This window comes from Rutidosis leptorrhynchoides, chromosome 3 (genome assembly GCF_046630445.1).
Source record: "Rutidosis leptorrhynchoides isolate AG116_Rl617_1_P2 chromosome 3, CSIRO_AGI_Rlap_v1, whole genome shotgun sequence".
NCBI classification, from domain to species: Eukaryota; Viridiplantae; Streptophyta; class Magnoliopsida; order Asterales; family Asteraceae; genus Rutidosis; species Rutidosis leptorrhynchoides.
Genome location: NC_092335.1, coordinates 20,736,850 through 20,764,821, shown reverse-complemented (window position 1 = coordinate 20,764,821; position 27,972 = coordinate 20,736,850).

Genomic DNA, 27,972 nt, shown 5'->3' with positions numbered 1-27,972 from the left:
TCAATTGATGTTAGAAATAGTTTATATATATGTTATGTGGTATTCTTGATGTTTTGAATCGACCAAAACAAGCAAAAATATAGTTTTGGGTGCAAAAAAAACGCGAAAACAGCATGCTGGAACTGATTTTCAGCACCCACACTTTTGACAGCTCAACCGTACGTGTGACCACACTTTTGTGGCTCAACCACACGGTTGAGGAGTCACTCGCATGAGTGAGACCTCAGCCGTGCGAGTGAGCAGTGGCCAGTTTTTGGGAAAATTGAAAGGGCTGTAACTTTCAAATCGTAACTCCATTTTCGATGAATAAACTATCCTTGGAATCGTCTTGAGGTGTAGTATCTAATGATAATGTTTTAAAACATTAAATCAAACTTTATTTTGGGTCGAAGTTATTCGGAGGCGTGTATGCTCCATTTTACACTCATACGGGAGTTACTATGGATGGGGATTTTGGGTAAACTTGCCCATAATGGATCATAGACTTATTTGAGTGACTTAATAGCATGATTTTATGGTATTATATCGATTATTTATTGAATGTTACTACTGTTCTTCATCACTCGCACGAGTGAGCATTCACTCGTACGGTTGAGGTAGTCAACCGTGTGGTGAACCGTGCGAGTGAGTGGTGATGAGCAACTTATGTTTTGATTGTGATGATACGTACGGATGATACGTGACTCATACGAGTCACTAGTGACTCGTGTGATGAACCGTATGGATCATGTGATTCATTTGTAGGATGTTTGGTCATAGACCAAACGTACGAGTGAGTTGTCAACCGCACGGTTGAGTGTTCTCAAACGTGCGTATGATGGTGTTACTCGTACGGTTGGCAGACCACTTGTAAAATGATTAAGTGTTGGTTTTGGTGTTGTTTTCTTATTGTCGGGTTGTTATCAAGATATGATTACTGACTCAGATTGTATCATTCTCAGGTGATAAAGGAACGGAGAAGACTCAGTAACATTAGACCACTGAGTTCTTGTTGGTAATTGGTGAGTGGGACTATCCTTATGGATATTGGTATTTAGTAACAAGTGTAGTTACTACCCGCTGTTATGTTATTAAAGATTATGATAATCTATATATGCATGTTGATTACTGTTGTAATTATAAGTAGTAGGTGATAGTGCTGTTATCAGGTTTTCCGATTGATTGAATCTATAGCATGCTTGATTAGGGTACCCTGTGGTTATTAGTGATGTTACCTACCATGAGGTTGTAGGTGGTTTATGTGCACATATGAGAACCGTCCGTGTATAGAAGGGACATAAGAGCTCAACCGTGTATAGAAGGGTTGGGCTCATTGGTTATTGTAATGACAGTATATTGCAATTGAGGTATGTAAACGTCAAGAGAGGTATACTGTGTGACAATAACGAGGGCTATCGATACAGCTCTAGCTTGATCAGCTAGTAGTTGTAGACCTGGCAGGGTCAACGATCCTCTTGTATTTATAGCCGTTAGTGCTATGTATAGCCGTTAGTTCTATGAGAGTGAATAGCTGTGTAGAGCTATTGATACCTAGTGAATAGCTGTGTAGGGCTATTGATACTTAGTGAATAGCTGTGTAGAGCTATTGATACCCTTATTGTATAGCTGTGTAGAGCTATGTTAGTGTAGTGCCTTTAGTGAATAGCTTGTTGATGCTATTGATGTTCTGATTGGTCACTACGACCAGATGCATGATCCCTAAAAGCTAGGCTTGGTACTTGATAGTAATATCTGTTGGGATATCTCATTCACTTAGCGTTATGCTAATCCCCCACATTTTCTCCCCTGCAGGTTAAATTATTTTGCATGCTAAGGACGGGAGAAGATAATCGTGCTTGGGTTATGTTTGACACACTGAAGAACTCTGATGTTTAATATAACTATGGATAACCGTTTTGAAAAGTAACACCAGTTGTATTATAATATGTAAATGTTATATGCTTTAAATACTTCCGCTGTGGTTTAAAAAAAAGTACGGTGTTACAAACTTCAATAAGCATGTTCTTGATTCAAGCTTAAAACTATCACACATAATACATACAATCAATAAGTTTACATCCAATACTTTGGTTATTAATCTAGACAAACATTATGGAATTAGCCAACAATCATTTTAACAAACAAAACAGCAATCAAATGATAAGTAGAATTCATTGTTTGAGAACAAGAAAATAACCTACTAGAAGAATGAATCTTGGATTGAGAATGAATTGAATCTTGATTCTTGATTGTTAGACCTCTTCTAAGAGCTTGGCGTTCTACAAAATTGCTCTTAAATTCGTCTCCAGAACTGATTTGATCGTGTATCCCCAACTGGTCTCTCAATCATTCACTTTTAAAGTGGTAAAAGTGGGTCAAAAAGCAAAAGTAGGCTGAAACCTACTACTGGACGGCATCCCAGATTCTGGACGGCGTCCAGTAATAAAGTACTGGACCGCGTCCCATATTCTAGACGGCGTCCAGTACTAAAGGGCTGGACGGCGTACAGAAATATGGACGGCATCCAGTTGTGCTGAAGCTCACTGTCTTGTTTTTTCATAATCTCCCTTAATTTGGACGGAGTCCCAATCATTTTGGACGGCGTCCAACATATCTGAAGCCTTGTTTTATCATTTTAGAGCGCTAATTTGACCCTAACTTGTATCGGGATCAACTATGATGATATCACAACTTATAGAACGGTCATAATTCATCCAAATTCTTTATAAACTACTTTCCGATACAATTTACATACCTTCGTGCATTACTTGTAGAAACCACCTTAACTATCCTTGATTCGAGAGTATTTCACACGATATTGCGAGAGATATATATGATGAAATTGAGCAATATCAAACACCCCACACTTAAACCTTGCTTGTCCTCAAGCAAATCTTTCTTACAAGGTAGAACAATATCAATCATACTAACACAATTTAAATTCCACAAATCACACAAATCACGCGAAGCACACGAAACACATACGTTTTTATGAAATGAAACTCACGCTATATAAAATACACGCTTTAAGTATAACACACCTTTATTGTTATCATACTCACACTATATACACAATGAGAACACACGCACACATTTTTGGGAGATTAGAGCCATGTATCCAAAAAAATTTGATCCTACGGAAATCAGGACCTTATGAAAACGTTTTATGTTTTTGAAAATATAATGCTAGTTTTTACACTAGGCACGTTTTCCAATTTTGTCGGATTTTCTGAATTTTGAAAAATGAGTGCGGGTTTCCCACTATTGGTCAAGCCAATCCCTCCCACAGTACCTAACATCACGAGATGTTGGTAAGAAAATAATGTGCTTAGGAGGATACACATTACGTCCGGATATCATCGATAATCATGAGGTAATCATCTAATCCGTTAAATCAATCATGAAGATTGAGGTTCATCAGTCTTAAAAGCTGATATTTTACCTTTCCGGAGGTTATCCACTGAGGATCTGATTAATCACAGATATTTTGTGTATCATGGTGCGCTCCCCATTTGACAAGACAGATCTCCCTCATCGAGATAAGTCTGACTACCAGTTTTCCTGTTTGATGTTGAGGCCTGGTAGATTTCCAGTCAATGTTAGCAATGACTTTTCAAGATTTTTCATCACCCTACAACTGGTCTGGACTACAACTTCTGAAATAAATCAGCAAGTGTGTCGATTGGGAGACTTTACTCCTATGGGTTATACAAAGTGGTCGAGCGCATGCATTGCCCTGGTTCTGAACAATGAAGACCGCCCTTAGGTTTTTGATCTGGCACGAGGTCCGGTTTTCGACCAAGCTATGCAATCACCGCTCTCTCACGGTTTACACTCGTTTTGGTACAAGTGACCTACAAGTTAGCTTTACTAAACTAGTAGGATTTTCATCCAAATAATTGAATGATAGTGCAACTTCAAAGACTATTAATAATTTAAAACATAACTCAACATTTCTTTTAATAGTTTTTAGGACAAAATGTATGTAAAATGGTTCTTGGACATGTTTGTTTCTAAGACAACTCGTAAAAATTTTAAAATTTGAAGTATAAAAGCCTTAAGTGTTGTAAAACGCAATCCCGATAAATTTCTATCCCCACCCCACACTTGAGATCATGCAAGGCCCTCATTGCATGAAATCAGAAAAAGGATTCAAATTTAGAGGGCAAAGTGATATTGTTCAAGAAATTTCCAAATTTTTGAACATGTAAATCGTGGAACATGGTAGACGGATGTTGCTGAACTTACTGCCAGCATAAGAGCATCGTCCATTCTGCGATTATCATCATACACACATCATAATATCAAATGTTGCTGAACTTAATGCCAGTCTTTGAAGTTCAATCACGCTGCACAAAATAACAAACCAAACAAATAATACTAAAAATAACGGTGTTTTTACAACCACAACCATTATCAAATTAGTTTAAAAATACAAACCAAACATTTGTTTAATACAAACGATAAAAAATAAATAGATAGTCTCAAAGTAATGTAACAAAATGATAATAGGCACGCAGGCCTTCAGTTGTCGTACATCCAAAAGTAATTTCCTGAGCCATCTCTGCTTGGTCGCCCCTGAGGGTATTGCTGCTCAAACCTGTTCCTGGCATCCTACAACGTAGCGTTAGAATCATAAATTGGGTAATGAGGAGGTGGGTTTTGCGGATCAGTGTAGTATGTGGGTGTCAGGCTTGTTGTCCCATAGTAATGATCGAGGTTGGAATAAAATAACTCAGTGTAATGGTTATTCCAATCAATACCATAACTGTTCCACCCCTGATTATGTACTTGAACAATCTGGCATTGCTCCATTCTCTGTTGACTATCCCACATACGATCGTTATGAGTCCTCTGCTCATTCGGACTCAACCGCATGTTATTCACACTATTAACCAAATTATCCCAACTAGATTGGGACGGATTCTAAGGACCTTGATCATGAACATTAGTATGAGCTTCCATTTCCGCTTCTTCTTCTTATTGTTGTTCTTGTTGAACGTTTGCTCCACTACCACTTGCTCCACCTGCGACAAAAGGCACTAAACGCCAATTTCCGTCGTACATAAGAATCTCAGCGTTGACATAAGAAACCTTTTTCAAGGCTTTCATTGCATGGTCACATTCTATCAAGCGATTGAGATCAATATTAAAGTGACGAGCAATCCTCATAATGTAGTGGCCCCCAAGAAGCGGTTTATCTCCCCGTGCATCAGTAGCGATGCCAAGCAAATAGTTACCAATTAACCCCGGAATATCAGTTTGACAACCCCGTTTGATTTGATCCATTATCCATAGATCCATTGATTTTACCTTTTCGTGTCCCTCGACTCTCGCATTAAAAGTACATGGGATAAGTCAATGAAGAAGCTTATTATCAGGGTGTGCGATTTCGGTATACCGGTGCCTGCTAGATTTAAACGGGCTAGATGCATTTGGAGCCCTAATCCTTCACCAAAAGGATTGTTCATTGAAACCCACTCTTCCATGGTAATCGGAGCCTACCAAGTATGTCCTCAATTGAGAGTCGGTAAGCTCGCTGAAAATGCCCAAAATTCTACATAAACCAACACTACTCAAAATTATTTCCTCACCACCCAGTCGGAATCTAAAAAAAGCATCCGATAGTGGATCACGAACATTATTAAATCGGAAGGTTGAGAAGAATTCTTTACATAACACAAAAAACACTTGATCGTGGAGACTGAAGGTGTGTTCCCATGCATAGGTCACTATGTTATTTTACGGAAGAGCTAACAAATGAGAGACATGGTTGTGCATACCCGCCTCATCCAAAGGAGCCCAATCGAAATACCATATAGCATTTATCGGTCTACGGGTAATCCAAGCAAAAGTCTCCCCGTAATCATCGTTGTCCCGAAGATGTTCTAACCATATTATAGGATTATTTTGATCCTCTTCTTCTTCGGCAGATGATGATGAGTATTGTTGTTGAACCTGTGGTGGTGGAACATTTCTTGAGGTCCTGCCTCTCTTTGGTTATCCCCCTCGGCTAGATTGTCCCTGCAAAACATAATAACACCAAACCAAAAGAACATAGAAACCGTTGTGTTAATGTTAGCTAAAAACATAACCGAGTAGCAAGGGAATTTAGTCATTCCATTCAAAGTTAATACGCATTGTGATTCATATAAGAAAAGGTGTATTTTCAAAATATTTGACGAAAGTCAACCATAGTCAACATAAACTCGTAAATACACTTTCAAAAATGTGGATCATAGAATTCACCATTAAGTATCAACTTAGGCCTCAAGCATGTTGCGTTCATAAACCTAGGTCATAACATGTAGAACTTGTATTCAAATTATTTCTATTACAAGCATAACACAAGTATCACAATTTAGTTCAAAATGATCATTAAATTATCATCTCGCAACTACATTATCGCATACAATACTATCAATTCAATTCAATAGGTCTAAACATGTGAAAATCAAGCATACATCTTTCATAAAACATCAAAATTCAAAGTATGCTAGAAATTCAAGAAAATTCATTTCATGACCCGGCTACATTGACATCTATATCATCAACAACAATTAAATACTTAACAAGCTTTATAAACATCTCAAGCAAACCCAATATTCTACATTAAAAGCCCTAAATTCGGATTTAATCTCTACAAAACCCTAGATTCATGTAAACACCCATTCAACATGTAATTAAGTGCAAAATCAAGACATAATGGGTAAATAAATTGCTAAGGCATGTTAATTGAAGTAAGAATCATACAAATCAAACACCCCACACTTATCTTTCACATAATCATTCATACAAGCATAAAAATTGAGAAATCAAGAAAGAAAAGTGTGAAAAGGTAGTAGTATTACCCTAGAAATCATGATTCAAGAACGAATTTAAAGTATAAATCGCGAAATTAGAAGAAGATTTTAGGGTTTTGGAAGTGTTGGTTCGTTTGTGGGAGAGAAAAACTGATTTGAAAGTGTGTGTGTGGTTGAAAAATGGAGTGGATAAGCCTTAAAACGCGTTTATTTTTTCTGGGTCAGGCTATCTGGACGGCGTCCAGATTTTGGACGGCGTCCAAGTGTAAAGGACTGGACGGCATCCCATTTTCTGGACGGCGTCCAGTTATGAAGCGTGGGACGGCGTCCAGTATTTTTAGACGGCGTCCAAATGTGCTAAATCTTACTGACCTCTTTTTGAGAAAACCCTTTGAAATTGGAAGGCGTCCAAGGAATTTTGGACCCCCACTGGTCTGGTGGCTCAAAATTTTAATAAAACTCATAAAAATTCCCATTTTTAACACACAAAAGTTCATATCATCATCATATATCATTCGGTACATTAAAAATAATCAAAACACTAATTCACACTATTTACACGCGCGAACTTTCTTTAACGAGTCGTTCACCCAACTCGTCCCCATTTTGATTTAAGCTTTGTTCTCGAAGTTGAGGTTAACCTCGTCTTCGATTTCCAGGGGACCATCGACATAGTGTTTGACCCGGTGGCAATTCACTTTAAAAATGTCGTCCTTCCAGTTCACCACTTCAATCGTACCATAAGGGTAAACTCTTCTAACAACAAATGGTCCCGACCATCGAGACTTGAATTTTTCTGGTGATAATTTGAAACGGGCATTATAAACAAGGACTGAATTCCTTTGAATTTTTTAATCGCTTATCGTGCCATTGTTTGGTCTTTTCTTTATAAATTAGAGAGTTGTCATAGGCTTCATGTGATGACCCGGGAATTTTCGATCAAATTTAAACTTTAATCTTTATATGTTTCCGTCACGATAAGCAAAATCTGTAATGTTGAGTCTCGAAAATTTTGAAACCATATTCATGTAATCAATTTCCCTTTGACCATGCCTGACGATTCACGAATAACTAATTGTAAATAGATAAGATTTACAAATAAAAACTTGTTAAGTAATAGCTATATATACATCTAAATATGTATTTGTTGTATATTAATATTATTATTATCACTACTTTAATTATTCTTAATATTAATATTTATATTAGTATTATTGATTATATGTAATATATATAATATATAAATAAAATACAAATGCAGTTACATATCCCAATCAAGTGCTGTTTTCTTTTCTGATTCTCGTGATTTTATGTCAATAAAGCAAAAGATCCATTTCAAGTAGTACAACCATTACTGCTAACCATTAGTGTTTCTTCTTTAACATTTATAGGAGATATGATTCATTGATACTATATTCAATTGACTTTTCTTATCTCCCTTTTTATTGATGGATATATATGTACTTGAATATTTATATATCTAATCACATCTCCACTAATTGCAGATATACATATATGCACTGTGGTTGATTTATCATCATTACATCGTACTAAATATTTATAATATATACTTATACATCTTCATGTTATGAAAGACATATATATGTACTCGTGTGATAACTATAACCACTTCCTTCTTCAAATCAATCACCACAATTAACAACTTTGAACTGCAAATTGTAACCTCCTCTTTCTCTTACTCGATCACAATCACAACCGAACCCTCACCACCACCACAAGCCATCGACACCCTCATCAGCTATTTAGTTTTTGTTTCTTACTGCAACAAGTAACACCAATCGAAGCCTGCTACAATCCTTGCTGTCCTCTGATCATACTACTGTCGATGCTATGACTTCTGCTACTACTATGAGTAAGTGATCCTATTCAATTTGCGAACCATACCCAAAACAACCCAAATCACTTTCGCTTGAAAACCACGCCCACATGAACAAACCCACTTGAATCATCAACTGTCACCATATCACCATACTCATTACTGTTACTATACGTAGTATTTCTTTTCTTTTCTTTTCTTTCGTTTTCTGATCAAACGCCACAAACCCATCGATTAGCTATAACTATCGTGTATTATTTTTTTTCTTCTTTTAACCGACAATGACAAAGCTTGTAACCCCACAAAGACTTTAAAATTTCACGATGCATTATTACATTTAAAAACAAATCCCTACAAATTACTATATGTTGCTTGCAATTAGATGACAAAACCCACTCAAAACCCGGGCCCTCTTCTTTGTCATTTTCGTTTGTAATAACCAAGTAGTGGAATCAAACAAGATACAAAAACTACTGCCTTCTTTTCCTTTTTATATTATTGTCGTGAGGAATCAAAAAGAAACCGAACCCCACTCACATTAATTAACCATGTATTGAGTTGATTAGTTGTTGCTTCTTCTTCACAACAAACCGCCACCATGATTGAGCATAACTACTGTAACCTTCTACTGTTACTTGTACTTTACTGAGACCAACATAAACACCACAAGTTGCTACAATTACTATCCTGTTGAGGCCGCCATCGAACCAACCATCACCCTTAATTTCCTTGTACCTAAACGGCCGCTGTATATACTTGTTTTTTTTTTTCTGTCGACACCAAGACAACACCCAACAACCCTAAACAGCCACCATAACTTTCTTTTCTCTCTCTTCTCTCTCTCTCTCTCCCCTTTTAATCGTAAAACCACCTGCAACTAACACACCTGCAGCTGTTACTAGCGTCTTTCTATTGAAATTCGTTACTCTTATTTCTGTTATGAAGTAACGGTGATAACAATCAAGGAGATGAAGAGAGGACTTGACAATTAATAATGAATTATTGTATGTTGCTCAACTGATTAATTTATGGAATATATATTGCAACTTATAAAAAGTTGCTACTTCATGTATTGGCCGACATCTTCCAATGATATAAACCCCACTTACTATATTAAAGTAGGAAAGGGAGTAAGCATGCTGCGTTATTTTATTTTTCTTTCTCTACAGCTCAATTACATCACCGACACCTTTTGAATTCATTCCTCCCTAAACATTAAACGTGGACTTGTTTGATATAGTGTTGGGCTGCTGTATCAATTGATTTCGGTGGAGCAGCCTATGGAATCCAAAGAGTGCTAGCTGTTACGAATGAACATGTTCCTGTCCCTCTCTTTCTTGTTTGCTTCTACAGCCTTATGTGCTATTATTGGACGAATTAATAACTCTGGACCGAATCACCTCAGCTATTCAATTATATTTGAGTTGGGCTGTTATGTTTATGTTTTCATAATTGGGCCGAGACTTGTTTATTTGGTTGGGCCATGGTGCAAATTGTTTCCTGTTACATACATGCTGAATGAGGACGTGAAGATGATATTGATAAACGAATGAAGATGGTTACGTGATATTAATAATGAATATGATGATCGTAAATTGATTCGATGATAATCAGGAGGTATAATGATGATCGAGACGATGTGTGATTATGATTATGATAATGATAATAACGGTATTATGATTATGATTGTTGATGTTGTGATCATGAAGAAGAAGAAGTAGAAACGCATGAAATACGGGTTATATATTTGTTGATTTCAATATATTCAGAAGAACAAGCTGTAGATCAGTGGATTATGGGTGTTGGTAGCAGACAGGAGGTCTTGGGTTCGAGTCCCGGCAGTGGCGTTCTTTTATTTATTTTTAGCCCTTCTTCAAAGGTTGTAATCCTTAATTATTATCATTATTATTATCATTATTATTATTATTATTATTATTATTATTATTATTATTATTATTATTATTATTATTATTATTATTATTATTATTATTATTATTATTATTATTATTATTATTAGTATTAATTTTATCATTTTTATTATTATGTAAATATTATTATTATTACTAATTATTATTATTATTATTATTATTATTATTATTATTATTATTATTATTATTATTAGTAGTATTATTATTATCATTATTATTATTATTATTATTATTATTATTATTATTATCACTATTAATATTATTATTGTTATTACAACAAATATTTTTATATAAAATATATTCATTACTTATATCATAAATATACTAATAATACATAATATCGTATTTTGACTAATATTATTATTTATAGTAATTAAATTATATATCATGTACATACCATAACAGATTATAAGTGCTTATATGAAAATATATAAGGACATTAGTCTTAATACAATATAAACTTAGTTGATTAATATTATGTGTGTTAATATATACACTTGATATAGGTTCGTGAATCCAAGGTCAACCCTGCATTGTTCAGTTTCGTCATATGTATTTTTACTACAAAATACAGTATAGTGAGTTTTCATTACTCCCCTTTTATATATATTTTTGGGACTGAGAATACATGCGCTGCTTTTATAACTGTTTTACGAAATAGACACAAGTAATTGAAACTACATTATATGGTTGAATGATCGAAATCGAATATGCACCTTTTTATTAAGTCTGGTAATCTAAGAATTAGGGAACAGACACCCTAATTGACGCGAACTCTAAAGATAGATCTATCGGGCCCAACAAGCCCCATCCAAAGTACCGGATGCTTTAGTACTTCGAAATTTATATCATGTCCGAAGGAGGATCCCGGAATGATGGGGATATTCTTATGCATATTGTGAATGTCGGTTACCAGGTGTTCAATCCATATGAATGATATTTTTGTCTCTATGCATGGGACGTATGTTTATGAGAAATGGAAATATGAAATCTTGTGGTCTATTAAAATTATGAAATGATTATTTTTGTTAAACTAATGAACTCACCAACCTTTTGGTTGACACTTTCAAGCATGTTTATTCTCAGGTACGAAAGAAATCTTCCGCTGTGCATTTGCTCCTCTTAGAGATATTACTTGGAGTCATTCATGACATATTTCAAAAGACGTTGCATTCGAGTCGTTGAGTTCATCAAGATTATTATTAAGTCAATTATAGTAAGATATATTACGACATGGTATACATGTTGTCAACTTTCGATGAAATGAAAGATTGTCTTTTCAAAAATGAATGCAATGTTTGTAAAATGTATCATATAGAGGTCAAGTACCTCGCGATGAAATCAACTGTTGTGAATCGTTTATAATCGGTATGGACTTTGTCCGGATGGATTAGGACGGGTCATTTCAGTTGGTATCAGAGCGGAGGTCTTAGTGAACCAGGTCTGCATTAGTGTGTCTAACTGATAAGTCGTTAGGATGCATTAGTAAGTCTGGACTTCGACCGCGTCTGCATGTCAAAAAGTTTTGCTTATCATCTTTGTCGAAAATCACCTGCTTATCATCCTTAGGAAATTACCTACTCATTATTCTTAGTCTAGACACGTTTTACTGCATTGACTGCATGAATAGTGTATAGACAAAAATTCATATCTTAGCGTATCTGACAATTCATATCTTGGCGTATCTGTTACTGTAGACCTTGCCTAATATCTCTCGTAAATTTCTCCTTAATTTAAGGGATCCTGGTACTATATATATCTATGTAAATCATGCATTGAGAATACCATCCAACTATCAATTACTGTCACTAAACTCTTCATATCAAAAATCTTTCCTGAGATCGCGTAAGATGGCCTCTACGAATCGACCAAGTTCCTCTGACTCCGAAGACAGCGTGACAGGAGCACATCAATCAATCAACTATCGTGATTACTGGAGAAAGTGGGGGGGGTGGGTTCGCGACATACTCACCCTATGGAGAAGGGAAGAAGGTACTCCATATCATGAATCGAATCTACCACCTAACCTTGGAGTACTCGACCCGCTCACCGGCGAACCTGTTCGCAACACCGTTTATACCCTTTTTGCCAGAATTTTTCGTCTTGAGACTACCATTAACGGAACTAGAGAAGATATCCAATCTCTACCTCACACTGATAACCAACCAGGGTTAATAGAAGAAGTTAAAGAACTCCGAGCTCGAGTGTTAACTTTAGAGAGCACGGTACATAGTTTGCAAGCACCAGCAGCATCACCAACACCAGTCACATCACCAACCTTAGCACCAACAGCACTAGTACCACCAACAACAACATCCGCATCATCAGCTTTAACATCTCATTCTGTACCTCGAGTATAATCATCGTTCTACGTATTGTTCTATCTATTTTATTTTCGTTCGACATGGCGATTATGTAATCTCTAATGTTTTAGAGATTATGTATTTTTGTTCTAATGGTAAATCAAATGAGATTAATATCACATTAACTCATTAAATTCATGACTACATCTGAAGAAAATATATACGTATATATGTTTTCATAAAGATTGTAATTAAAAAAAATTCTTTTGTACAAACTGTTAATGGTGAAAATATTTTAACGGGTAGGTAATACCCGAGGAGTATTTAGAATTCACATTAATAAGTTACACTGTACATTCTTTAGATTTGATTCAACGATCATATACTATCCTATTTACAACCACCGATTTACGTATCCGTTCACCAAAGAATAACTATTTTCATTCAAATTCAATTTCATATTTGGATTTTGACCTATCAGAATCCGACAAGTGGCATAATGAAGAAAACATTGGACAAAATAAAATTTGTTAGAAACAAACAAATTAACTATGAGAAATTTTGTTAAGAATCCACGCTAACAAAATCCTAGCTAACTGTTCCTAGCTAACTGATTACATTTTATTTATCGCAATTTATTTTATCGCAATTTACATTCTCGCAATTTTATTTATCGTCATTAAATTTCTGTTATTTACTTTACGCACTTTATTTATCATTATTTAATTTTCTGTTATTTATTTTACGCACTTTAAATATCGGGATACGTGTACAAGGTTTTGACATATCATATCGACGCATCTATATATATTATTTGGAATCACCATAGACACTCTATATGCAGTAATGATCGAGTTCTCTATACAGGGTTGAGGTTGATTCTACAATAATATATATAGTTTGAGTTGTGATCGAGTCTGAGACATGTACACGGGTCACGATACGTATTAATAAATTCGAATATTATATATTAAATTATATATGAATATGAATTATTGGACTGTCATCTATGAACTATCGACTATGGACTAATAACATTGGATAATTAAAATGAAGTAAAATATTGACTATAACATATGAAACTAAACAATTCTTCAAGTTTGCCACTTGATTTCATCTTAAACCTCATTTGTATCTTGACGATTACAATCTGCGTTCAAACCTTTTATGATTCTTGAAAACACCTCAATTGAGGAGATGAACCAACCACACGATACCTACGAAAGAAAGAACTTATGCATATAGTTATGCACCTGAAAAACTCTCGGAAACTGAGTAAACGTTTAACACGTAGTTATGCTAATTCCTTAGTGTTATTATCACCCAAAATAACATTGCAATTTTTTTTTTTTCACAATTAGTCAATTTTGTCACAGCTCCAGCAAATCAATTTTTACTTTCGTTCGGATTAAACTTATTATAACTTAATTTATAATCATGCCTTTCGTCATCGTTATCGGGGAACTGTTTATCTTTCACCAAATTAACAGAAACTTACCAGCAACTTCATTACTCATCGACTTAAGTTCTCTGAAGAATTATTATATTTGTTTGTTAAAATCCTATCATGTACTTATCCACATCTTGTAACAAGAATTGCCATACCAACTACCGGGAATCAGCAAATCTGTATTGTGAGTCTCGCAACATTTCCACATCAACAGTTATATGTATTCATATAACATCTATCTCTTAGAACTATGATCTTCCATTCTGAAATTCTGAAAAGCACCCAGTCCACAAATCAATACTCCGAACATTGAAAATTTGAAGGAAGCAACAAAAACTGTAAACGACCTTAATCGTTGAAGTCATGATAATACAGAATGGATGGTTGGAAAACTCTCAATAGAAAATTTAGTACCGAAAAACGGATTATGCGAAACTATGAAGGAAGCCGTGGACAAATCACAAAGAATAAGTTTGACTTCAAGGAATTCAAATGATTCAATACCTGCTGAAGTCTTTAGCGAATATCTTGCTCCTTACTCTAAACTCTTGCGGACAATACTCTTCATCATCCTCTAACCTTAGAAATTCCAAGATATCATCGTATCTTTTATTATAAATATCCTCCATACTTCTGAAGATATTTTCATAACTATTCTTATCTAAATCATTAATCTATTAGTGCTATCAGTGTTACATCATATAGAAACTGTTAGTTTCTATATTCTGTAAACTTTCGAGCTTAAAATATGAATGTTACTGAAGTAATGTTGGGAACTGATGCATGAGTTAGTATAATATAATGACACTTGATCAACGTGATTATATTACAGTAAGTCATGCTAAGTTCTAATGGGACATGATGGTTCACAGTAGATCATATCACCATCATGTGTCATATTACATAACTCTTTCATTCTAATTAACTTCTGAACATATCAAGAAAGTATATTCTTGATAGCTCTATTCTCAATGATTCTGGTAATTTGGCGAATCAAATCGTGCTATTACGTTCTTTCTTGATTATAACATTAAATTCATTCGAAACTCCATACTTACAAATTCTAGACCATTACTCGTTTTACTAGAGATCGAGAGGAGATTAAAAAGACGAAGAGCTCCGAAACATAAAGGAAGATAAAAAAAAAAACTCGACAACAACACTGAAACTACAATAATTAAAAATTAAAACATCATGACAATTAAAAAGTAAAAGATTACAATCAAACTACTCGGCGTCATCAATTGTCATCTACAAAGTAGTGTTCACCAGTCATTTCACCATCCGTGAGGTACTCTGGAGACATCGGTATTTCTCTTAATGCCTTAACTGTTGCTTCAGCTGATTCATCGAGGTAACGATAACCCAACGTCTCTTCATCTTCAAGAACCGCATACAAAAAAATGCGTTTACCACGATCTTCAATGGTATCTTTTATAAAGTACCATTGATCATCGGTACACAGAAAACTTTCCCTACAATCCGCATCATAATCGTCTTTATAAACGAACAAAGACATGAATTCACACGGAACTTTTTCCTTCAGAAAGGATAGCAAGTCTTGTAAACCAACATCACGAATGTCGATATCTTCAAACGAAATACTGTCGCCCCACTTATATTCCTTCATTTGATTCCGGAAATCACCTCCGTAATGAACATCGAATGAAACAATCATTGGGGGAAGTGTTAACATTTTGTAGTTTGGAAGTGTTTGATTTTGATTTTGGGCGAAGGTGGACGATGCCCGTTGGGACCTCTCACATGATAGTTTCATTCGTGCTCTTCGAATAATTAAATTATTTTATCTGTATTATTCTATAATGGTGAAAACTCTATTTATCAGCTCATATTCGTCAAGAAAACATATTTATTGTTAGCCATGATGACCTCACTTAAATTTCGGGACGAAATTTCTTTAACGGGTAGGTACTGTGATGACCCGGGAATTTTCGATCAAATTTAAACTTTAATCTTTATATGTTTCCGTCACGATAAGCAAAATCTATAATGTTGAGTCTCGAAAATTTTGAAACCATATTCATGTAATCAATTACCCTTTGACCATGCCTGACGATTCACGAATAACTAATTGTAAATAGATAAGATTTACAAATAAAAACTTGTTAAGTAATAGCTATATATACATCTAAATATGTATTTGTTGTATATTAATATTATTATTATCACTACTTTAATTATTCTTAATATTAATATTTATATTAGTATTATTGATTATATGTAATATATATAATATATAAATAAAATACAAATGCAGTTACATATCCCAATCAAGTGCTGTTTTCTTTTCTGATTCTCGTGATTTTATGTCAATAAAGCAAAAGATCCATTTCAAGTAGTACAACCATTACTGCTAACCATTAGTGTTTCTTCTTTAACATTTATAGGAGATATGATTCATTGATACTATATTCAATTGACTTTTCTTATCTCCCTTTTTATTGATGGATATATATGTACTTGAATATTTATATATCTAATCACATCTCCACTAATTGCAGATATACATATATGCACTGTGGTTGATTTATCATCATTACATCGTACTAAATATTTATAATATATACTTATACATCTTCATGTTATGAAAGACATATATATGTACTCGTGTGATAACTATAACCACTTCCTTCTTCAAATCAATCACCACAATTAACAACTTTGAACTGCAAATTGTAACCTCCTCTTTCTCTTACTCGATCACAATCACAACCGAACCCTCACCACCACCACAAGCCATCGACACCCTCATCAGCTATTTAGTTTTTGTTTCTTACTGCAACAAGTAACACCAATCGAAGCCTGCTACAATCCTTGCTGTCCTCTGATCATACTACTGTCGATGCTATGACTTCTGCTACTACTATGAGTAAGTGATCCTATTCAATTTGCGAACCATACCCAAAACAACCCAAATCACTTTCGCTTGAAAACCACGCCCACATGAACAAACCCACTTGAATCATCAACTGTCACCATATCACCATACTCATTACTGTTACTATACGTAGTATTTCTTTTTTTTCTTTTCTTTCGTTTTCTGATCAAACGCCACAAACCCATCGATTAGCTATAACTATCGTGTATTATTTTTTTTCTTCTTTTAACCGACAATGACAAAGCTTGTAACCCCACAAAGACTTTAAAATTTCACGATGCATTATTACATTTAAAAACAAATCCCTACAAATTACTATATGTTGCTTGCAATTAGATGACAAAACCCACTCAAAACCCGGGCCCTCTTCTTTGTCATTTTCGTTTGTAATAACCAAGTAGTGGAATGAAACAAGATACAAAAACTACTGCCTTCTTTTCCTTTTTATATTATTGTCGTGAGGAATCAAAAAGAAACCGAACCCCACTCACATTAATTAACCATGTATTGAGTTGATTAGTTGTTGCTTCTTCTTCACAACAAACCGCCACCATGATTGAGCATAACTACTGTAACCTTCTGCTGTTACTTGTACTTTACTGAGACCAACATAAACACCACAAGTTGCTACAATTACTATCCTGTTGAGGCCGCCATCGAACCAACAATCACCCTTAATTTCCTTGTACCTAAACGGCCGCTGTATATACTTGTTTTTTTTTCTGTCGACACCAAGACAACACCCAACAACCCTAAACAGCCACCATAACTTTCTTTTCTCTCTCTTCTCTCTCTCTCTCTCCCCTTTTAATCGTAAAACCACCTGCAACTAACACACCTGCAGCTGTTACTAGCGTCTTTCTATTGAAATTCGTTACTCTTATTTCTGTTATGAAGTAACGGTGATAACAATCAAGGAGATGAAGAGAGGACTTGACAATTAATAATGAATTATTGTATGTTGCTCAACTGATTAATTTATGGAATATATATTGCAACTTATAAAAAGTTGCTACTTCATGTATTGGCCGACATCTTCCAATGATATAAACCCCACTTACTATATTAAAGAAGGAAAGGGAGTAAGCATGCTGCGTTATTTTATTTTTCTTTCTCTACAGCTCAATTACATCACCGACACCTTTTGAATTCATTCCTCCCTAAACATTAAACGTGGACTTGTTTGATATAGTGTTGGGCTGCTGTATCAATTGATTTCGGTGGAGCAGCCTATGGAATCCAAAGAGTGCTAGCTGTTACGAATGAACATGTTCCTGTCCCTCTCTTTCTTGTTCGCTTCTACAGCCTTATGTGCTATTATTGGACGAATTAATAACTCTGGACCGAATCACCTCAGCTATTCAATTATATTTGAGTTGGGCTGTTATGTTTATGTTTTCATAATTGGGCCGAGACTTGTTTATTTGGTTGGGCCATGGTGCAAATTGTTTCCTGTTACATACATGCTGAATGAGGACGTGAAGATGATATTGATAAACGAATGAAGATGGTTACGTGATATTAATGATGAATATGATGATCGTAAATTGATTCGATGATAATCAGGAGGTATAATGATGATCGAGACGATGTGTGATTATGATTATGATAATGATAATAACGGTATTATGATTATGATTGTTGATGTTGTGATCATGAAGAAGAAGAAGTAGAAACGCATGAAATACGGGTTATATATTTGTTTATTTCAATATATTCAGAAGAACAAGCTGTAGATCAGTGGATTATGGGTGTTGGTAGCAGACAGGAGGTCTTGGGTTCGAGTCCCGGCAGTGGCGTTCTTTTATTTATTTTTAGACCTTCTTCAAAGGTTGTAATCCTTAATTATTATCATTATTATTATCATTATTATTATTATTATTATTATTATTATTATTATTATTATTATTATTATTATTATTATTATTATTATTATTATTATTATTATTATTAGTATTAATTTTATCATTTTTATTATTATGTAAATATTATTATTATTACTAATTATTATTATTATTATTATTATTATTATTATTATTATTAGTAGTATTATTATTATCATTATTATTATTATTATTATTATTATTATTATTATTATTATTATTATTATTATTATTATTATTATTATTATCACTATCACTATTAATATTATTATTGTTATTACAACAAATATTTTTATATAAAATATATTCATTACTTATATCATAAATATACTAATAATACATAATATCGTATTTTGACTAATATTGTTATTTATAGTAATTAAATTATATATCATGTACATACCATAACAGATTATAAGTGCTTATATGAAAATATATAAGGACATTAGTCTTAATACAATATAAACTTAGTTGATTAATATTATGTGTGTTAATATATACACTTGATATAGGTTCGTGAATCCAAGGTCAACCCTGCATTGTTCAGTTTCGTCATATGTATTTTTACTACAAAATACAGTATAGTGAGTTTTCATTACTCCCCTTTTATATATATTTTTTGGACTGAGAATACATGCGCTGCTTTTATAACTGTTTTACGAAATAGACACAAGTAATTGAAACTACATTATATGATTGAATGATCGAAATCGAATATGCACCTTTTTATTAAGTCTGGTAATCTAAGAATTAGGGAACAGACACCCTAATTGACGCGAACTCTAAAAATAGATCTATCGGGCCCAACAAGCCCCATCCAAAGTACCGGATGCTTTAGTACTTCAAAATTTATATCATGTCCGAAGGAGGATCCCGGAATGATGGGGATATTCTTATGCATATTGTGAATGTCGGCTACCAGGTGTTCAATCCATATGAATGATATTTTTGTCTCTATGCATGGGACGTATGTTTATGAGAAATGGAAATATGAAATCTTGTGGTCTATTAAAATTATGAAATGATTATTTTTGTTAAACTAATGAACTCACCAACCTTTTGGTTGACACTTTCAAGCATGTTTATTTTCAGGTACGAAAGAAATCTTCCGCTGTGCATTTGCTCCTCTTAGAGATATTACTTGGAGTCATTCATGACATATTTCAAAAGACGTTGCATTTGAGTCGTTGAGTTCATCAAGATTATTATTAAGTCAATTATAGTAAGATATATTACGACATGGTATACATGTTGTCAACTTTCGATGAAATGAAAGATTGTCTTTTCAAAAATGAATGCAATGTTTGTAAAATGTATCATATAGAGGTCAAGTACCTCGCGATGAAATCAACTGTTGTGAATTGTTTATAATCGGTATGGACTTTGTCCGGATGGATTAGGACGGGTCCTTTCACTTCAAGCCTCAACCCGTCTAATTCATTTAATTGGGTCAAACGTAACCGACCCGCCTCTTTGTACTCCAAATTACATGCCCTTAGCGCCCAATGCGCTTTGTGTTCAATCTTCAAAGGGAGATGACATGCTTTTCCGTATACCATTAGGAAAGGAGTGGTTCCAATAGGTATTTTGTAGGCCGTGCGAAAGGCCCACAATGCATCGTTTAGTTTAACAGACCACTCTTTTGGATTTGCACCAACGGTCTTTTCTAGTATGCATTTAAGAAACCGATTGGTATTTTACACTTGCCCACTTGTTTGGGGATGATAGGATGTTGAAATTTTATGGATCACTCCATATCTTTTCAACACCTTTTCTAATTGCTTATTGCAAAAGTGGGTGCCCCGGTCACTGATAAGGGCTTTAGGCGTGCCAAACCTTGAGAAAAGTTCCATTAAAAAGGTTATTAAAACTCGGCCATCATTTGTTGGGAGAGGTTTTGCCTCCGCCCATTTGGAAACATAATCTATGGCCACAAGTATGTAGAGATAAGAATGAGACTTTGGAAAGGGCCCCATAAAGTCAATTCCCCAAACATCGAACACCTCGCATACTTGGATGCTTTGTTGAGGCATTTCATCCCGTTTGGTGATTTGACCAGCCCGTTGGCACGCATCACAAGCTTTACAAACGGCGTGGGCATCTTTGAATATTGTAGGCCAATAGAAACCTGCCTCATAAACTTTCCTCCTCGTGATTTGGGGACCAAAGTGCCCACCCGTTGGACCACGGTGGCAATCAAGAAGAATTTAAGTGCATTCCTTCCCCGAAATGCACCTCCGAATTACTCCATATGCGCATCGCATAAATAGATAAGGGTCTTCCCAAAAATAGTATTTTAAGTCACTAAAGAATTTCTTCCTTTTCTGATGTGACCAACCAGTTTCTAGGTACCCCCAACAATGTAATTGGCGAAATCAACATACCACGGGTCTTCCACCTTCTCTACTCGCATGAGGTATTCACCGAAAAAATCATCTTTAATACTCGATTCATGGAGTACTTCAAGATTGGGATTTTCAAATCTAGAAAGATGGTCAGCTGCGAGATTTTCGGCACCTTTCTTGTCCTTAATCTCTATATCAAATTCTTGCAAGAGCAAAACCCATCTTAGCAATAGAGGTTTGGCATCCAGCTTAGAGAAAAGGTATTTCAATGCCGAATGATCGGTGAAGACAATTGTCTTCGATAGGACAAGATATGATCGGAATTTGTCAAAAGAAAAGACGATAGCAACGAGCTCTTTTTCCATTGTTGTGTAGTTCAATTGGACTCCTTGTAAAGTATTGCTTGCATAATAAATGGGTTGGAAACGTTTCTCAACCCGTTGTTGGCCCAAAACTGAACCAACTGCAAAATCTGATGCATCGCACATTAGCTTGAATGGTAATGACCAATTTGGAGCTATAATTATTGGTGCGTTAACAAGTTTTTGTTTTAAAATGTTGAATGCCTTAGTGCATTCACTTGTGAAAACAAAGGGTGCATCTTTTTCGAGAAGTTTATTCAATGGCGTTGCAATTTTTGAAAAATCTTTAATAAATCGCCGGTAAAACCCGGCATGCCCAAGAAAACTTCTCACACCCTTCACATTTGAAGGAGGTGGAATGTTGGCAATGATGTCAACCTTTGATGGATCCACCTGAATACCAACACTTGAGATTTTGTACCCCAAGACAATGCCTTCTTTAACCATAAAGTGGCATTTCTCCCAGTTTAGCACTAAGTTCGATTTCTCACAACTTATTAGCATTTTCTCCAAATTTAGAAGGCATGAATCGAAAGTGTCACCGAAGACGGAAAAGTCATCCATGAACACCTCCATGCAATCTTCAATCATATCGTGGAAAATAGCCATCATGCACCTTTGAAATGTTGCGGGTGCATTACAAAAACCAAAGGGCATTCGGCGGTATGAAAAGGTGCCATAGGGATACGTGAAGGTAGTCTTTTCTTGGTCCTCGAGGGAGATGGGAATTTGAAAGTACCCCAAAAAACCATCTAGGAAACAATAAAAGCTATTTCCCGCTAGTCTTTCTAACATTTGATCAATGAATGGTAGCTGAAAATGGTCTTTTCTAGTGGCATCGTTTAACTTACGATAGTCAATACAAACTCGCCACCCCGTAACAGTTCGTGTAGTGATAAGCTCATCTTTATCATTGGTGGTAACAGTTATACCACCCTTTTTAGGAACACAATGGACCGGGCTTATCCATGGACTGTCTGAGATTGGGTAGATTAGACCTGCATCTAGTAATTTAATGATCTCCTTCTTGACAACATCTTGCATATGAGGATTTAGCCTCCTTTGACGTTGCACCACTGGTTTAGAATTTTCTTCCATTAAGATCTTGTGAGTGCAATAAGAAGGACTAATTCCTTTTATATCATGAATTTTCCATGCAATGGCCGGTTTGTAGGCCTGTAACAAGGAAACAAGACGTTCTTTTTCATGTTTAGAAAGAAGTGAGGAAATAATTACCGGAAGTTTCGAATCACCCTGAAGGAAAGCGTACTCAAGATGATCAGGGAGCAGCTTAAGCTCCAAAATTGGAGGTTCCTTAATTGAGGGCTTACTCCGGTACTCGCTATCCTTGTTCAGTTGTTCTAACTCCTCCTCAGTTGGTTCATACCCATTTGCCATCAATGTAGCCATCACATCCATTTCTTCTTTAGGAAATTCTTCATCTCCACTCGCCAAATCATATGTACCTGTTTTGTCCGATTCAAGAAATTCCTGCAAGAACTCATAATGCGAATCTATGCTTTGCATAAAATAACAAGAATCATCATCTAAAGATTCAGGATATTTTAATGACTTGTCAATTGCAAAATTCGCACTAGCTTCACCAATTCTAAGAGTCAACTGCTGATCATAAACATCAATGACACATCTAGCAGTATTTAAAAATGGTCGACCCAAAATAATTGGTATTCTGTCATCAACTTCCATGTCTAAAACCACAAAGTCTGCCGGAAAAATCAGATTCCCGGTCTTAACTAACATATTATCTATTATTCCTCGAGGGAATTTTATAGAGCGATCAGCTAGTTAAATAGCCATCCGTGTGGTTTTGAGTTCCCCAGGGGCTAATTTAAGGTAAATCGAATAGGGCATCAAATTGATACTAGCCCCCAAATCGGCTAATGCCCTCATATAATCAAGGTCACCCATTAGACATAGAATAGTGAAACAACTCGGATCTTGAAGCTTTTCGGGAAGTGTGTTGGACACCAGCGCTGAACATCTAGCATTTAAAGTGACCGATGAAACGCTTTCCATCTTATTTCGGTTGGTGAGCATGTCCTTCAAGAATCGAGCATATTTAGGCATTCCTGCAATAACATCAATAAAAGGTAAATTTACGTTAACTTTCTTGATGAGCTCCATGAATCTTGATTTTTCTTCCACGAGCTTCTCCAATCTTTGTTTTCTTGGGAATGGGAGTGGTGGTTGATACGCTTTAACAACCGGTTTGACTCGTACCGTGTCTTCTTGACCGTCTGTGTGCTCATTGTCAACACTTTCAACCACATTTTCTAGCTCCTTCTCCTTCTCCGGTTCATTTACACTACCTGGTTCATTCTCTTTCATTAATGGAACACAAAAGTCAGAGACTTCTGGCATTCTTGGTGGATCATAGGTTACCCCACTTCGGGTGGTGATAGCTTTTGCTTGCTCGTTTCGGGAATTAGATTGCGTGTTGCTTGGCAATTCCCCCGGTTTTCTTTCGCTTAATAATTTAGCAAGATTACTCATCTGTTGTTCCAATACTTGAATGGAAGATTGTTGGTTTCTAAATTGTTGCTCATTCTTCTTATTCGTTTGGCTTATATTGGTAACAAGTTGAGTTTGCGATGCAATTAACTTCTCCAACAAACTCTCCATATTTGACTTTTTCTCTTCATGTTGGGGTTTTTGATAAAAACCCGGAGTTTGTTGTTGGAACCCACTACTTGACCCTTGTTGGAAATTGGAATTTTGACCTTGAGGGTTGTAAGGGTTATTGATGTTTCGGTTAAATTGGGCTCTTCCTTGAAATTGGTTGTTATTCCTTTGGCTTAATAAAGCCACTTCTTCTTTCTGAGCCATTGTCAAACCTGCATCATAATCTTTTCCTAAATGTAAACCACCACAGTATTCACACCCCACCTTCATTCCATGGATTTCCTTGGTGATCTTTTCCATGTTTCTAGTAACGCCATCTATCTTCACGCTAAGAGAACCAATGTCATCATAAGCACCGGCGCTTGAGACTTGAGCATGACAGGTCATGGGTCTTTCTTGATGCCATTCATGAGAATATTCGGCTTACTTTTTGATTATCTCATAAGCGTCTTGCTCAGTTTTGTCCATGAGTGAACCTCCTACCGCTTGATCAATGGAAACTCGGGTTGCAACATCATAGCCCTTGTAAAAGATTTGAACCTTTTGGAAGGTATCCAAACCGTTGTTTGGACAACCTCTTAACATCTTGGAAAATCGGTTCCAAGCTTCATACAAGGTTTCCAACGGCTTTTGACAAAATTGTGTTATTTCTTATTGGAGTCTTGCGGACTTGAAAGCCGGAAAGAATTTCTTTAGAAAATTTTCTAGCATTCCATCCCAAGTGTCAATTGTACTCTCGGCCAAAGAATCTAACCAACTTCGTGCCTTCCCCGTGGAGTGTCCAAGGGAAAACTCTTAAAAATATGGCTTGATCAGTATCCGCTTGAAGCTTGAATAGAAGACATATCTCTTGAAAAAGACGAATATGCTCATTAGGATCTTCATTTGGTCCCCCACCAAATTGGCATTTGCTGTTTATCATCTGGAGAATAAGTCCTTTTATTTCAAATCTTGCCTCACATGTGGGAGGAGTAATTGCGCTTCCCTGACCGGTTAGGGTGGCCTTCATCTTGGCCGCAATTGATGGTTTTGGTGCTTCATCCGCCATTTCAAAAATTGGTGGATCAATGGGTTCACCTTTTGAATAACGTGGCTTGGTTGTACTTGATGATTCTGAATAAAAACTTTCTTGCTTTGATGAAGATACAAAAACTTCAAGTACTTCTTTCGGTATTCTTCCAAACTTTCTGTCCGGTTCTGTAAGTGGTGTAAGTAGCGGAGAATCTGAATTTCGGGTATGTGGCATATGCAACCTAAAATCTGTCAAACACACAACTAACAAAACTATTAAAACCGATTCTATAAGTTTAAAAATCAAAGACTATTAATAATTTAAAAAGAATTAAGAAACTACTTAATCACAAATTAGTTAATAATTCTATTTTGACACAAAACTGTCCCCGGCAGCGGCGCCAAAAACTTGATGTGGTGAATCAGTTATATAATTTATATTAGGAAAATACCGGTTATTAGAACTATTACACAACTACGGGCAGTGTACCCGATCGTGTAGTAGTATAGATAATGGTTTAGTTTCGTGTATCGTTCCAAGGACAATTTGTACGAGTCAAACTACAATTAGAAACTATATTATGATTAACTAAGTAAATGAAACTAAAGGTACAAGATATTTTAGTTTTGCCCTTTAACGATGGGCTAATCAAGACAAGTTCTAGTTTACAAGTAAAAGAAATGTTTTTGGTATTTTTGGTTTTAAACAATTGTAAATAAATCAAGTAAGATAGTTTGATTTAGATCAAAGAGACGAAATATTCATCTATATCTTTTACCCTCGGTATTGGATGTAAGTTTTGATATTAATGCCCGATTGAATGATTATGTGTGTAAGTTACCTATTAGATTCACCAAGAGTTCTCTTTAGTAAATATGCAAACACAATTACAAGATCAAGGGTTCCTTTTTCACTATAGTTCTTGTATTTGTAATCGGATAACTTAGCTAGTTCTAAGGCTTGAAACTTGACTTCTATGTTCATAGTTATCAACGATTGTATAAACGTTCGTTTCATACAATTCATCCCTACATCGTCTAATCATTTGAATCTAATTTACCCCCTTGGTTCGGTTTAGTAAACAATCAATCTAAGACAAGTTGATTGTAAATCAATATGATAAATCAACAAGAGTTCTCTTTATCAACAACATATCAATTAACTAGATACAAATGATTTTAACTTCAATAAGCATGTTCTTGATTCAAGCTTAAAACTATCACACATAATACATACACTCAATAAGTTTACATCCAATACTTTGGTTATTAATCTAGATAAACATTATGGAATTAGCCAACAATCATTTTAACAAACAAAACAGCAATCAAATGATAAGTAGAATTCATTGTTTGAGAACAAGAAAACAACCTACTAGAAGAATGAATCTTGGATTGAGAAGGAATTGAATCTGGATTCTTGATTGTTAGACCTCTTCTAAGAGCTTGGAGTTCTCCAAAATTGCTCCTAAATTCATCTCCAGAACTGATTTGATCGTGTATCCCCAACTGGTCTCTCAATCATTCACTTTTAAAGTGGTAAAAGTGGGTCAAAAAGCAAAAGTAGGCTGAAACCTACTACTGGACGGCGTCCCAGATTCTGGATGGCGTCCAGTAATAAAGTACTGGACCGCATCCCATATTCTAGACGGCGTCCAGTACTAAAGGGCTGGACGGCATACAGAAATATGGACGGCATCCAGTTGTGCTGAAGCTCACTGTCTCGTTTTTTCATAATCTCCCTTAATTTGGACGGAGTCCCAATCATTTTGGACGGCGTCCAACATATCTGAAGCCTTGTTTTATCATTTTAGAGTGCTAATTTGACCCTAACTTGTATCGGGATCAACTATGATGATATCACAACTTATAGAACGGTCATAATTCATCCAAATTCTTTATAAACCACTTTCCGATACAATTTACATACCTTCGTGCATTACTTGTAGAAACCGCCTTAACTATCCTAGATTCGAGAGTATTTCACATGATATTGCTAGAGATATATATGATGAAATCGAGCAATATCAATGATGGATTCAAAAGTTTCTGGAAGTGCATCAACAAACTTTTGGCATAATTCTGCTTGAGTTTTTATAACTCCAGCTCCTTCCAGATCATTGATTAATACCTGAAATCTTGAATGGAGATCAAACGATGATTCCTTTAGTTCAGCAGTAAAATTCTCATACAATCTTACAAAATTCTTCTTCTTTTGAGTTTTGACAACAGTGACCCCTTCAAAATCATTTAACAGAATATCCCACATGGCTTTTGCAGTTTTAGCATGTCCTACCATTCTCAAGATAGGAACAGAGATTGCATTGCCAAAGATACTTCTGATTTTGCTATCTAATCTATAAAGAATAGCATCTTGTTCTGTCCACTGAGTTCTTAGAGTTTGAGTGAACTCAGCAGGTTTGACTACAGTACCATCACCATCAGTGTTACTTACTTCTTCAGTCCATTTGCTTGGAATAATTGGCCCTTCGGTTAGAACTCTTTCCATTTCATCATGAATAGAACCCA